This window comes from Callorhinchus milii, unplaced genomic scaffold (assembly GCF_018977255.1).
Source record: "Callorhinchus milii isolate IMCB2004 unplaced genomic scaffold, IMCB_Cmil_1.0 Scaffold1, whole genome shotgun sequence".
NCBI classification, from domain to species: Eukaryota; Metazoa; Chordata; class Chondrichthyes; order Chimaeriformes; family Callorhinchidae; genus Callorhinchus; species Callorhinchus milii.
Genome location: NW_024704742.1, coordinates 99814256 through 99827208, shown reverse-complemented (window position 1 = coordinate 99827208; position 12953 = coordinate 99814256).

Sequence of the window (12953 nt, the reverse complement as noted above, 5' to 3'; positions counted from 1 at the left end):
AGTCTTCATATGTGTCTAAATGGGCAAACTGAGAGGATGCTCTCATAAATGAGCTTCATTGTAGCATTAGACTTATTGAATAAATGTTATGGCTCCAGAACATAGTATTGAGCTAAATGTTCAATACATTCTTATGTTTAACAACTTACAATTCAATTTCATGTAATTCAGAAGCTTCATATGCAGTTATTTGTAGAATCGACTCCCCTCCCTTTTATATGACAATGGGTCCAATTTCCCTCTGAAAAAATAATTTAATTAAGGATTTTTGATGGATATTTATAAAATATATTATCCTTGTTCTAAGTGCATCCGTGATCCAGACCATCCTCAGCTGAATATCTGAGCAGGAGTTTTCCAAATCAATTCTGGCAAATTATATACTCAGAGGAATCCTGTTATAAAGCTCCATAGGAGAGCACAGCTTCACTTATCGCACTGGTGTCCTTTGAACTCATGTTAACCTTAAGCATAGTACACCCACCTTCTAGCGTTGACTTGCCAGCTTCCCATGCTATAAATGTCCGACTTCCAGGTCGTTAGATCACTTCCTTCTCAATATGTACAGGAAGTGCCAATAATGTCACTTCTTCTGCACTGCATGTGGAATACTAAGAGCAGGAAGTACCATTGATATGACTGGACAGGAAGTGACATCGGAGGAAATCTGATCATCTGGAAGTGAACTTTTTTTNCTGTTTCACTTACATCGCAGCCACTGAGATTTTGGACCCTGAGATTTAATCTGCTATATCAGGTGTTTCCTTGTATTCAGACTCTCTTATAATCCACTTTTTGCCCTTATCACTGTTCTCTCTTCTTCCTTCTCTACAGACTCCTTTTTTGTTATTATTTTCAACTGAAGTATAGTTCTGCAGTCACCGTAGCCTCCAGTCCTCTTCCAAGTCATCGTCATTTATCATGCAAGTCTTGACAGTGGATGAAGTTCAACTATTCAGCTGCAGGAAGCATTGTATCCAAGCCCGATCCTGTCCTCACTGGATGACAACAACAACTTTCATTTACATAACACCCTTCACGCCCTGAGCAATTCTGGGAACCCCCCCCACCCCACCCAAACACACACACAAACACACATTTCGAGCAGCTGAATAGAGATTGGAAGCAGGAACCCTTGCTGATTTTTTGCCTTCCTTATTGCAAGGCACTAAGGTCAGTGTGAGGACCTGGGCTCCCAGTCAGCTGTGTGAAACACTCCCGAAGTGAAAGTCGCTATATAAATGTAAATTGTTGTATGCCTAACAGCTGTATTCATTATCTCATGTGCAAACATTATGAATTCCATTGCAGAGGAATCTGAATATTGAAAAGCAGGATCCTGACTCTCAAGCTCCTTTAGGCCTTGCTGATATCAGTTAACTGCATATGTGAGAGGTTGAATGAATCAGAGTCCTTCTTGGTCTGAGTGGCTCAGCTGCTCACTGGATAAATTCACTGAAACACAGGCGATCAGAATCACTCTTTCATCTCACACACAAATTGCAGTCATATATACAGATACTGTCTGACTATCAGTGACCTCTACTCTCAGCTGTAGAGGGAAATGGCAAGAACCAACCTAAAGTTTTACATCTGTCTTGCCTACAAATGAAACTTGTAGCCAGATGATGTTTTATTTTGGGTGCTTCCGAAACTCCTGCCACTTTTCATCTCTTTCAAGATATTTATTGTCACCATTAATAAAAGTGGCAAATACAAAAGCTTTATTTAAAAGTCCCTGAAGAATTTGCTGCTGGACGTGCAGTTGAGCTTACCACCCACTGAAAATAGTCCCAGCTTCCGCTACAGCTATTTTCTGGTTCCGGAAGTCAGGATCCTTGTAATTAGATTAGGTTAGATTTCTCGGCAATTAGATTCCTCAGAATATCTACATTGAGATGAGGAATATGACTGTCAGGCATACAAGAACAATATTTATGTAAACCTTTCTTTTCAGGAGGACATCTCAGAGTACTTCACAAAGCTGACAGGAAGAGCTAATGGTGGAGGCGGAAGAGCTGCGAAGGAAGGGAAAACACTAGCCAAAAGTGCGGTTGAAGAAATAAGTTTTAAGGTGGGTTTTGAAAGCGGAGAGGAAGAAGTTCCAGAGAGTGGGAGCAGAATGCCTGAAGGCTGGCTCACCAATGGGCAACTTGTAACAAGCCAATATTTACTAAGGAGAGGGAATGGCCAGGGCATTAGGGTCACAGGAAGAAACAGTTAGGTTCAGCTGAAACCATGGAGGATGGGAAAGTGAGGACAAGAATCTTGAATTCTCTTCTCTTTGACTGTGCCTTCAGCTCCCCTCTCAACTCTCTACCCCCTCCTCACTCCCTCCCTCCCCTCACCATTTCCCCCCTGCTCGGGTTCTGACCCAACTGTACAGCGCCTTGGGACGTCCTCCTGACGTGAAAGGCGCTCTATAAATGGAACCTTGTTGTTGTTGAATTTGATCCACTAAGGAATAGGCAGTGGAGCTGAGCGAGGATGGGGGTGATGGGCCTCGTGGTGTGGGAGAGGACATAGGCTGCAGAGTTGGGAGTCACATTCCTCCCTCTGAAGCCTTTGTAGGGAGCCGGGGTGTGCAGTGAGGAGGGTGTTGGAGTAACAAAGCCTGGAGATGAGGAAGATGTAGTTGAGGGTCTCGGCAGCCTGGCTGGGGAGGGAAGGGGTGGGTTGTGTTAAGCTAGTGGCTGAGGCAGGCAATGTTACAAAGTAAGACAAAAAAAAGCAGAGCTATTTAGAGCCCAGATTTAGGGTTTGAAAGTTAGTTGGCAGTCGAACAGAACCCAAAGATTCCATGAGGTAGAGGTAGAGTGAACACCCATTAGGTTGATGCAGAAGGGGCTGACGAGAACCAAGCAGGAGAAGTTTAGGTGACATTGTCGACATTTAGCTGAAGACAGTTATAGCTCATCCAAGATTTAATATCTGACAGGCAATCGATCAGAACAGCAGTAGTCCTGAAATCAACGCTGGAGGCAGAATGGTAGACTTGGGGATAATCCGCCAACATGTGGAAGCTGCGAATACGGATAATATTATCAAAGGGGAGCATATAGATGGTGAATGGAGGCCTGAGGACAGTCACATGCAAATGTGCTGGGCAGAAGGAAAAGTGAAGGCACTGCAACAGGTAAGAGTGAACTCAGAAAAGGCCGTAACACAGAGGTAAAGCAGGGAGGAGAATAGAGTTCTCGACAGTATCAAAGACAGTAGAGAGATCGAGAAAAACAAGGAAATAAAGGGAGGCCGGGTCACAAATGTAAAGAACATTGATGGTGATTTTGACTGGGGAAGAAGCAGCATCCAGCCCAGGGTGGAGGGTGAGCTGAAGGCAAAGCTTTTTTTTATAACAAAGATCGAAATTATCCTCTGACTGTCACGTGTTCTCACCGAGAACAAGATTCAGAGTTTGTCAAAGGTCAGGATATTTAAAGCTACTTTATTTGGCTGGTGCAGTGACAAGGGATACCTATTTTCTGACTGCTTTTCTTTTCAATTGGTCATTTGTAAGGAACTATTCAGTTATGTGCATACAGTAGTTTGCAAGAATATGAAACTGATACTTTGGGTTGAATTATTGACCAGCTATGCACATAAAGGATATAAGTCTCTGCATGAATGGAGGGACTCTTTAAATAACAAAAAAAATCAGAAAAGGTTAGCAATTCCAACTGACTTGCTCTGATTTTACTCATAATACATCCACAGCAGGGGTAAGTCATTATCAGTGGTGTGAGTGGACAACATAAAATGGCATAGTGGGAAGAAGCCAGATAAAACCATTGAATAAAACAGAGAAAATCGACTCAGCTTGGCAGATAATTCTCCCCCAGTCTCTTTTCTTGCAGCCCAATCAATGTAAACTGTCTCGTATTTCACTTTCTGCACTTGTTTCACTTTTCTCTTAAAAGCTATTTGTGTTTTATTGCAGTCATCTGTTTGCTGACACTCCCACTATTAAATCAGCCCAGGATTCACTGATGGGCTGATTTGGTATGAATTGTAGATAATTGGAAAAGGGCTAGTGAATCTTTAATAAGCCAGATAATTCTGTAGCTTGACTTGCTGTGCAGTTGTAACAAGTGATCAAAATACCAGGGGCTTATATAGTCAGTAACACCCCATTTTCAAAAAATATAGCTCTTTCAACAGCCCATGCTGTTCTTTCCACTACTGCCAGGCTAGACTGTTCCAATAATAATAATAATAATAATAATCCTTGCATTTGATATAGCGCTTTTCACGTCGGGAGGACGTCCCAAAGCGCTTCACAGAACACACTGTAAAGTGAATTGACTGTATATTTGTGGGCGAACGCGGCAGCCAATTGCGCACAGCAATGTCCCACAAACAGTCGTAGATTGAAAATGACCAATTTATTATTGTTTTGGGTTTTGGAGGGATTGCTATTAGGCTCTGTGTGGAGTAAGGAAACTTGCCCGAGGTGTGGCCCTCTGCCTGGAATTGAACTCAGGTCTCTCACTTGCACAGCGAGTGCTCCCCCTGGAATCCACGAGAGACAAGAGAGATACAATGTTGTTTGAATGCTCAGCTCTCCACTGACGTACAGGCCTCCATCTGAGCTTCCCTTTTGCAAATGGATCACTCTGGGAAGAATAAAAAACTGATCAAACTGGTTTCATGCTTGAGAAAATAATCCCTTTAATTTAATATACCTGTTTGCAGGTTGTCTGTTAAACTGCAGTCATTTCTGCTTAAAACTTCAGACGTTTGACTGCAGTTGATCATGAAAGGATGTTCATAGTGACTGTGGCATCCCCTTTCAAATAGTTTAAGACTATTAGGACAAATTTAATATAATCATAATTTAATGCTTGCATTACATTTGTATAGTGCCTTACATTGTCCTGATGTGAAAGGCACTATACAAATGTAATTTGATGTTGCCTGTTGTTAATATAACATGTACAACAAAGTTTTTCACTCTGCTTCACAGGGAATTACTGTGAAGTACAGTCACTCTATGTTTGAAGGCAAATGTCCAGTAATTTTAGAAAAGCAAGGAAAAAATATTCAACTAAAGAATTACATTTTTTTTTTAAATTGTTAGCATTGGATTTATATCTGAAAGATGTGTTTTATCTACCTCATTGTCAAATGGCTACAGTGCACTGCACCAATTAATAGATAACTGCAAGCAAGAACTTTGAGTTAAATAAATTATTTGCTCAGGGGTTGAATCTATTCTTGTAGATTCTAATGGGAAAAATATCAATGGAATCACCTTATCATGGCTATCTGGCCAGTTTAAGTGTGGGCTAATTAACCACATTTACTGCCCACGCCATCATGTGCAATTAACACTTTCTTCCATGTAAATTTACTGCTAGTGGGAGCTTGAACCAAACTGTTCATTTAGATAGAATTAGGCAAATCTGAAGCAACAACCAGAAATGAACAACTTGACCTTTGTCAGTGACTCAGACAAGCTCTCTTTCTATTACTAAACCGCTTGAACCTGCATTGCTGGAGCCTCTTGTACTGTGGAATTCATGCCACTTAAACTGCAGGGTGGGTCCTGCGGCAGCAGAAACAATTCTGCACGTGCAGCTTCATGTTTAAGTCATTGGTTGTGTTGACTGGTTGTTCAGTGAATATTTCCAAGCAATGCAAAACTGTTATCAGCAAAGCTAATCAAATTCCAGGTTTCAACTGCAGGCCACCTGGTTATAAATCAACAACATTGTTTGTTAATTTCCCCTTCCAGTTTCCTCTCAAAGGTATTATTTCTTTTGGTCAGCCGGGCATCTGACGCGTGCGGAAACCCATCACCATGCTTAAGAGTATCCAAACCAAACTAAGAGTTTCATACATCCCACCAACACATGGAAATCTCAGACATTTATTGGAATGTAATGCACCTTCTCTCCCTGGAGAGACACATTCAGAAGAAGGCCATTCGGTCCATTGTATCTGTGCTGACTCTTTTAAAGAGAAATCCTTTCAATCCCATGTTCCTGCCTTTTCCCCCATAGCCCTGTAGCTTACTAATTTTTAGATAATCTATTTAGTTCCCTTTTAAACATGTCCATCAATTGTCAAATAGGTTGGTTTATGACTGGAAAGTATTGGCTGTAAATCTCAGTGAGTGTGCACAGTTTTATAATCTTTCAAGATGAATATATTGAGTACAATATTCTTTTTAAAAATACTGGAATAGAGTGGGTGGAGGGAGGGAGAGGGTAAGAGCATGTGCTTCCCAGGCCTGAATTAAATCTGAGAGGTTGGCAAAATCAGAAGGTTCATGATAATGTATACGGAGTTGGATGTGAAGACATGCTCTCAGCCCTGAATGCTAAGCATCTAACCAGTGTGACAGTCCTTGCTGGATACATACTGTGCTCTGTTGCTACCACTTCTCCTCTCCTTCAATTGTCCAGCCGATCGTCAATTTGACGAGACAGTACACGGACAAGTCTATTGGGACTTAATTAAGAAACAAAATGCATAATGTAATGTGCGACTGGAATAGGAAATGTTTTTTTTCTATTTACTCAGAAGCAATCAAAAGCATGTCACCCTCAATTACTGTTGTAATGTTCTGTACATTTGAAGATGATGAACATTTGATAGAGAGAGAGAGAGAGAAAAGGTTGAGCTTTACTAACGTTGCAATGTGGGTTTCCCTCTTTACCTGCCAGGACTCTTAACCAGCCAGCCTGCCAGAGCATTGGATTACCTTTGACCCTCCCTTGTCTGTATGCACACAGCAAGCATGGGCAGCAGAGTAGATTGTGAAACACAGCACGCAGTACCACATAAGATAAGCTTTTCTTTTAAGAACAAGGCGAAACAAGTATCGTCTTATCTTTTTCATCCCTCCGGTGTAATTTATGGGTGTTAAGAAGATCCTTCGATCTTGGAAGGCAAAAATCAATATTAATCCACTCTCACTTGTAATGGAAGGATCTAGCTGGGGAATATGTCACTCAGTATATGGCTAACTCAGAGCACTCAAAAAGGTTCTTCTGGGTGGACAATCAGTGAATTGTTTTTTTTTAAAAAGAGAGGGCAGCAGAGTGTGCTTAACATGAGCAATGAATCCTGCTATTAGCATTAAAACTTGGCAGCAAACAGAATTGAAAAAGAAAACATTTTATCGTTTAATGTTTAAATAGTTATTTCCTTTAAACGCTCTGTCATGATTGTTTCATCGCTGGCAGAATATGAAAAGACTCAAGGAAACATCTGCTGTGAGAAGATGGACTAATCTGCAAGGTATATTTTATTCAGCCCCCCAAAAATAAATTTTTCATCAGAATGTAGCTTTCAACTACCGACGGTGCTGCATCAAGCTCAGTGGGGGGAGAAAAGAATATAAATCAAGCAGCTTGCTCCTGAGTCAGAAAAATAAATCAGAAAAATAATTCTTTTTTTTGTGGCCCGGTTGCATTTCCATGATATTGCAATGTATTCACTTCTGCATTTTGTTTTATACCATCATGTATTTTCAAGATTATTTGCTGCTCATTTGAATGAAAAGGATCCGTCTGCAAGCCATGTCACGTAACGCTGTGGTGTTGAGTGTTGAGTTGAGGGGGGTAGGGCAAATCATCACCTTTCTTTCAGAAATGTTTACATGCATGAATAAATCTGCCCTGATTGAGACACTTTTAACTGAATTGCTGGTTTAACAATGGCGGACTGTTGCACACAGACAGTCTGGACACAAACTGCCACCACGCACAAACAACTGCCAGCCTGCAGTCCTTTTGTCAGCTCCTGACAAGTGGATCAATAAAAACACAGAGAAAGTTCAATAAGAACAGACAACAGTAATCTGGCTGGCTTTTCAGAGGCTGCTAAAGCCTGGAACAGCCTCCTCTTGTTCATTTCTTCAAGCCCCCTCGGGCTATCACCTTTCCTGGCCCCTGTTAATTAAAAACTGCCTCCCGCTAAAGTTCTTTGGCAGACATTTTCCTAGTGTCAAACATTTCTAGTGGGCTGCTGTGAGAGGAAATTAGATGAGGGAGAACTTTGAAACTGTAAAAAAAATAACAAGAGCATTAGAGCCAAAATTACATCTTATAATGCTGGGTCATCAATCAACAGCTGCAAATTGCGAACATGACTCCATCCCTCTGTCCCCCTTCCAACCCAACAAGCCAAAATGTGAATTACATATTACACTACTACATTCTTAGACTAATTGTCTTCTGTTTGCCAGTTAGTAGAGCCCACCTTGAGACCACCTTCCACAGTGCAGAGAAAAAGGAGTTTCTCTCTCTCACACACAAACACACACACATACATACACACCTCTCTCTCTCTCCCTGTGGCTGTGGCAGTGATTAGAATTTTAATTGTCTGGCACAGAGCAGAGAAAATCATTGAAATGCCATAAAAGATTCACAATGCCAGGCGGATGAAGGGCGTGCTGATGCAGTTTCACAGGCTGATAGTTACATTAGTGATTCTGTGCGAACATGAAACTCCAATCGATTTCTGCCAAGCACCACTCGAAAAATAATATAAAAATATATATACAAAAACAACATGTTGTGCCGTAGACCATAGATCGTCTGAGATTTTAAAAGCCACGGCAGCAGCCTAACCTCTGGGTAAAGATGTGCTTCTTGCAAGGATCACTTTGCGGTCAATACTAATTCCCCTCGGCCAATATATTGAACAATTGGCTGGAGATTCTAATTACATTTTGCTGGTCATTTTCTCCCATGTGACACATTCACCATGAAAAAAAAAGCATCAGCAAGTTAATTAATGGCTTGAAAATGAAATGTGTCTGTTTAGGAACGCTTTACAAGGCAAATGGATATTCTGTTCGGAAAGAAGGAAAGGCTCACTGCTGTGTTTTTCCATTTCTTCGCAAAAGAAGCTACAGGAAAATCCCTGCACAAATGATAAGATAAAAATAAGGCGGTTTGGTGAGTCCATTATAGTCACAGCTGTGCAGGTTCTTAATGGGTTTTGAAGGTCTTTTCCATGTTTCACACTTTCATACATTCTTCTGATCTTACATTTCAGTAATACTGTAAATGACTAGGATAAAAAAAGCAGCTAAGTGGTGTCACTTTGGGGCTGGGGTGTCTCCAAGGTAACATGCCTGGCAAAAGAATATCGACATCAAATAAAGCTCTCTGTGTCCCCGGGAGATGGAATTGCTTTCTGCTCCTATTAACTCGGCAAACCAAAGTCTTATTGGATAGGATGATTCTAGCTGGACTATCAGCCAGAAAGAAAAAGATAACTTGATAGAAGAAATAGACGATAGAAGAAATTGAGCAGAATTTCTCATCGTTACCCAAGGTGTAACTCTATCTGAAAGTGAGGGTATGTGGATGTCCAATGAGGACAGGATTGACCTACACCACAATTACATTTCCAAATTGAACGAGAAGCATCTAAAACTAAACAACAGCCATTGCCATTGTCCTAGACTAAACAACCATTGGCACCCATCCTTCAGACTAAACAACCATAGCAGTCCAAACTCAACCGCAGCCATCACCCACGCTCCGGAAAGATCCATTCATCACAATGAAACTTCATATTTCCTTGACCCTATGTCAAATATACATATAAATATTTATGTGAAGGTTCCTTATCCTTATGAGAACCAATAGTGTCTAAGGCTCCAGTAGATAAATACAAAAGTGGTCTCTCCAAAACTGAATCCTTTCATACCAATTTTGAAATCATATGAAACTGAGTTCAACTACTTGCTCTACTCATTCAAATATTATTGAATGAGTATGAGTATGGTATGAAACATACATAGGGAGAAAAAAAGAAAAGAACCAGATTTACCTAAATGATTTACTAAGTGGAATTTTTCTCTTAACAGTAGTCAATTAAAATCCATTTATTCCAGCAATTCTCACCAGCAGTTAAGATGTTAAAGTTACCATAGTTCAACACTTCTCTGGTGAATGATTATATAAAAAAAATGTAGATTCCAAAACACATGCTTTCTTCCTTCAGTGGCAAAAGCAATTTCCACCACACAGTGAGAACACAATAGGGTTTTGAATCAGATTACAGAACATTTGTTTATCTCCCAGCTCTTCACCTCCTGCTCACATGGCACAATGGCAGCAGCATCTTGTCTCTATTTCTGTGCCAGAAAACAAAAGAGGACCAGAGGATTCCTGGAATTACTGGAAAGAATCAATGAATTAATAGTAAAGAAACTGGCTTTGCATTGCTATTAATTTGTCTAGCGTCCCTGATTGCTGTGCACTAAATGGAGGGTAATGTTGGATAAACTACTGATCGCTCACTAGTCTCTCACATGGCAAAAGAGGCTAATGTAATTCTAAATAGTAAGTGGGGTAATGTTTGCTTGCCACTGGGGATATCCTGTTTAATAACCCTTGCAGTTTATTGTATTAAAAATAAACATTGCTGTGCTGGTGCAGTGTTTGGTAAACCAACATGTGTCAGAGGTCAGACAGGTCAAACTTCATCCAGCTGTGATGAAATGAAATCGAACGAGCAGCCAATGTGTTGAACCCCTGCAGAAGAAACGCAAGAAGTGTCAAGCCCTGCTTTGCAGGCAAAACAAATTTGCATTTTTGTTTCAGGTCATTAAACTGCAGTGATTCCATTAAGAGGGTCAAATTCAGGGAATAATAACCAGTAGCTCAGATTTTATTCCTGATATATGTTTCTGTGATATTTATTTTTCAGATCTCGCAGCCTGGGTAACTGATAATAAGCCTTGCTAAGGATTATTATTCTCAGGATTATTATGATTAATAATAAGGATATAGCGCCTTATCATGTCATTGAAACGTCTCAAAGCGCTTCACAGAATCTGCTGTAAAATGGATTGACTGTATTTTGTGGATGAAAACTGAACCCATCCTCTCACTGGTTCATTCTTCAGCAATAGACATGTGCTCTTACATTTTATTTCAGGCAGACAATGATTAGGTTATCCACATTAAAGATTTGATTTGTGATTTGTGTAGCATAATATATTTCTGTACTTTGTTAATGTTGACTTGTTGGAGGTCTACCAAGAAAGAAATACTACTAAGAAAATAATAAGCCTTGTGTTTTATATATAGTGCCTTATCACATCGTTAAAAATTTCTCTAAGTGCTTCATAGGATTTACAGTAAAGTGAAGCAACTGCATTTATAGGCAAAGTAGTAGTAGATGAAATAGAGCTGCCGTTCAGTTAAAATATCTGTTTTTGCTTGTGTTTTCACAATGGAGATATGAAAAATACTAGTCAGAAAGCTTGGAAAATGAGCTCTGTATATGCCCTGTATAATCCATAAACACACAATTATTTGATGTGCATCCACAATATAATTGCTTCAATATTATGCACAAACTAGTTGTGTGTGACTAAATGGGAGCCATAGATTCCAATAGATGTGGCCCGGATACTAAATGGCATGTCATCATAATGGAAAAGATTTTAAGTGTACTGTAACTATCTGTTCGAAGTGCATCTGGAATTTCATCGATAAATATTTGACAAATAACCAGGTATTGTCAAAGCAATTCATCCATACAAAATCTGTAAGTCTATCTTAAAGATGAATCTACCCATCTATTCATTGATTTTATTTTCTCTCTGGCTCTTTTCTGCATGACATACAACCACAACCAGGGAGCAAGTCAGATAATGAGTTATTTTTGATCTGTAAATAGGAGACTGCTTTGACATTCATGTGACTCTCATGTGAGCTGCATGCCTGTGTGTTTGTGATACATTTTTAAGAGACCCGTTCACCCACCAAGTTCCAGGGTAGCATTATTTGTAACGCATTTCGCGCATTATATTATGCAACATTCAGATTCCATAAGAATAGGATTTACAAAAGTTATATGGAGAAAATAATTATAAAAAACTTTGAATGTTGCACATAAACGATTACTGTGGTGCTCAATAGGTAAATGTTTTTGATTACAAATATTGTAGGTTCAAGCTAAAAAGTGGAAATATTGGCCATGGTTTCTGTTCCTGTTTTCTTAGAATCTTTAGTGTGGGTTCCACCTGAGATGAAGCCAGAAACTAGAAGTAGATAATTATTTGGGGAGGACAAGTTTGCAGGGCTATGGGGAGAGAGCGGGGGAGTTGGATTGACTTGGATAGCTCTTTTCAAAAAGCCGGCACAGACACGATGGGCCGAATGACCTCCTTCTGTGCTGTATAATTCTATGATTCTATGATTGAAGCAGACTTGGGTGTGAAATTCCTCATGGAAGAATAGTATCATGTCATTCAGTCCATCGAGCCGGTTCTGACAGTTATCCGGATCACAAACTATTATTGTGATCTGATTTCTGTTAGAATGAGCTATTTTGTCTTCAAATTTAAGATGTTGCAAATTTGTGGAAAATTCTTAGGTTGCTGTCTTATTTTAGAATTCAGCTCTTTTTATGAACTGCAAAAACTTGCTTCTGTATTAAGACTGAATTTAAGAACTTTCCTAAATTCTGTGCAATCAAATTTTAAGACCAATTGGTCTTACAGGCTAGAACTAGATGAAATTTCCAGCCCTTCATAGGCTTCAGATTGTACCTTAGCAAAAGGACAGATAAGGGGAAATAAGTTTAGAAAGCTGAACGAAAAGTGTACTGTTATAAGTAATTCACTATAAAGCTTACCAGTGTTTCAATGATTATTTTTTAGCTAAACTAAGTTATCTGGGAGACAACAGTGAAGCTGAAGCCATTAATAAACTCTGTAGAATAATGCATTCACCTCTGAGCAAGATAACTTGGATGGCAGAAAGATTTTGTAACTATAATGCTATTCAACCCCTAGGGGCCTTTCAGAGACAGAGATACATTTTAATCAGAGCACCCAGTTTTGTGAGACAGCAACATCCTAGACCTGCTTATCCTGTATCTTGAATAGGAATGTTGATATATTAATACTGAACTGACAGATAGTTTATCAAGATTCAGCAGGCGTTAATCCGAATTATGAAAATGTATTTGCC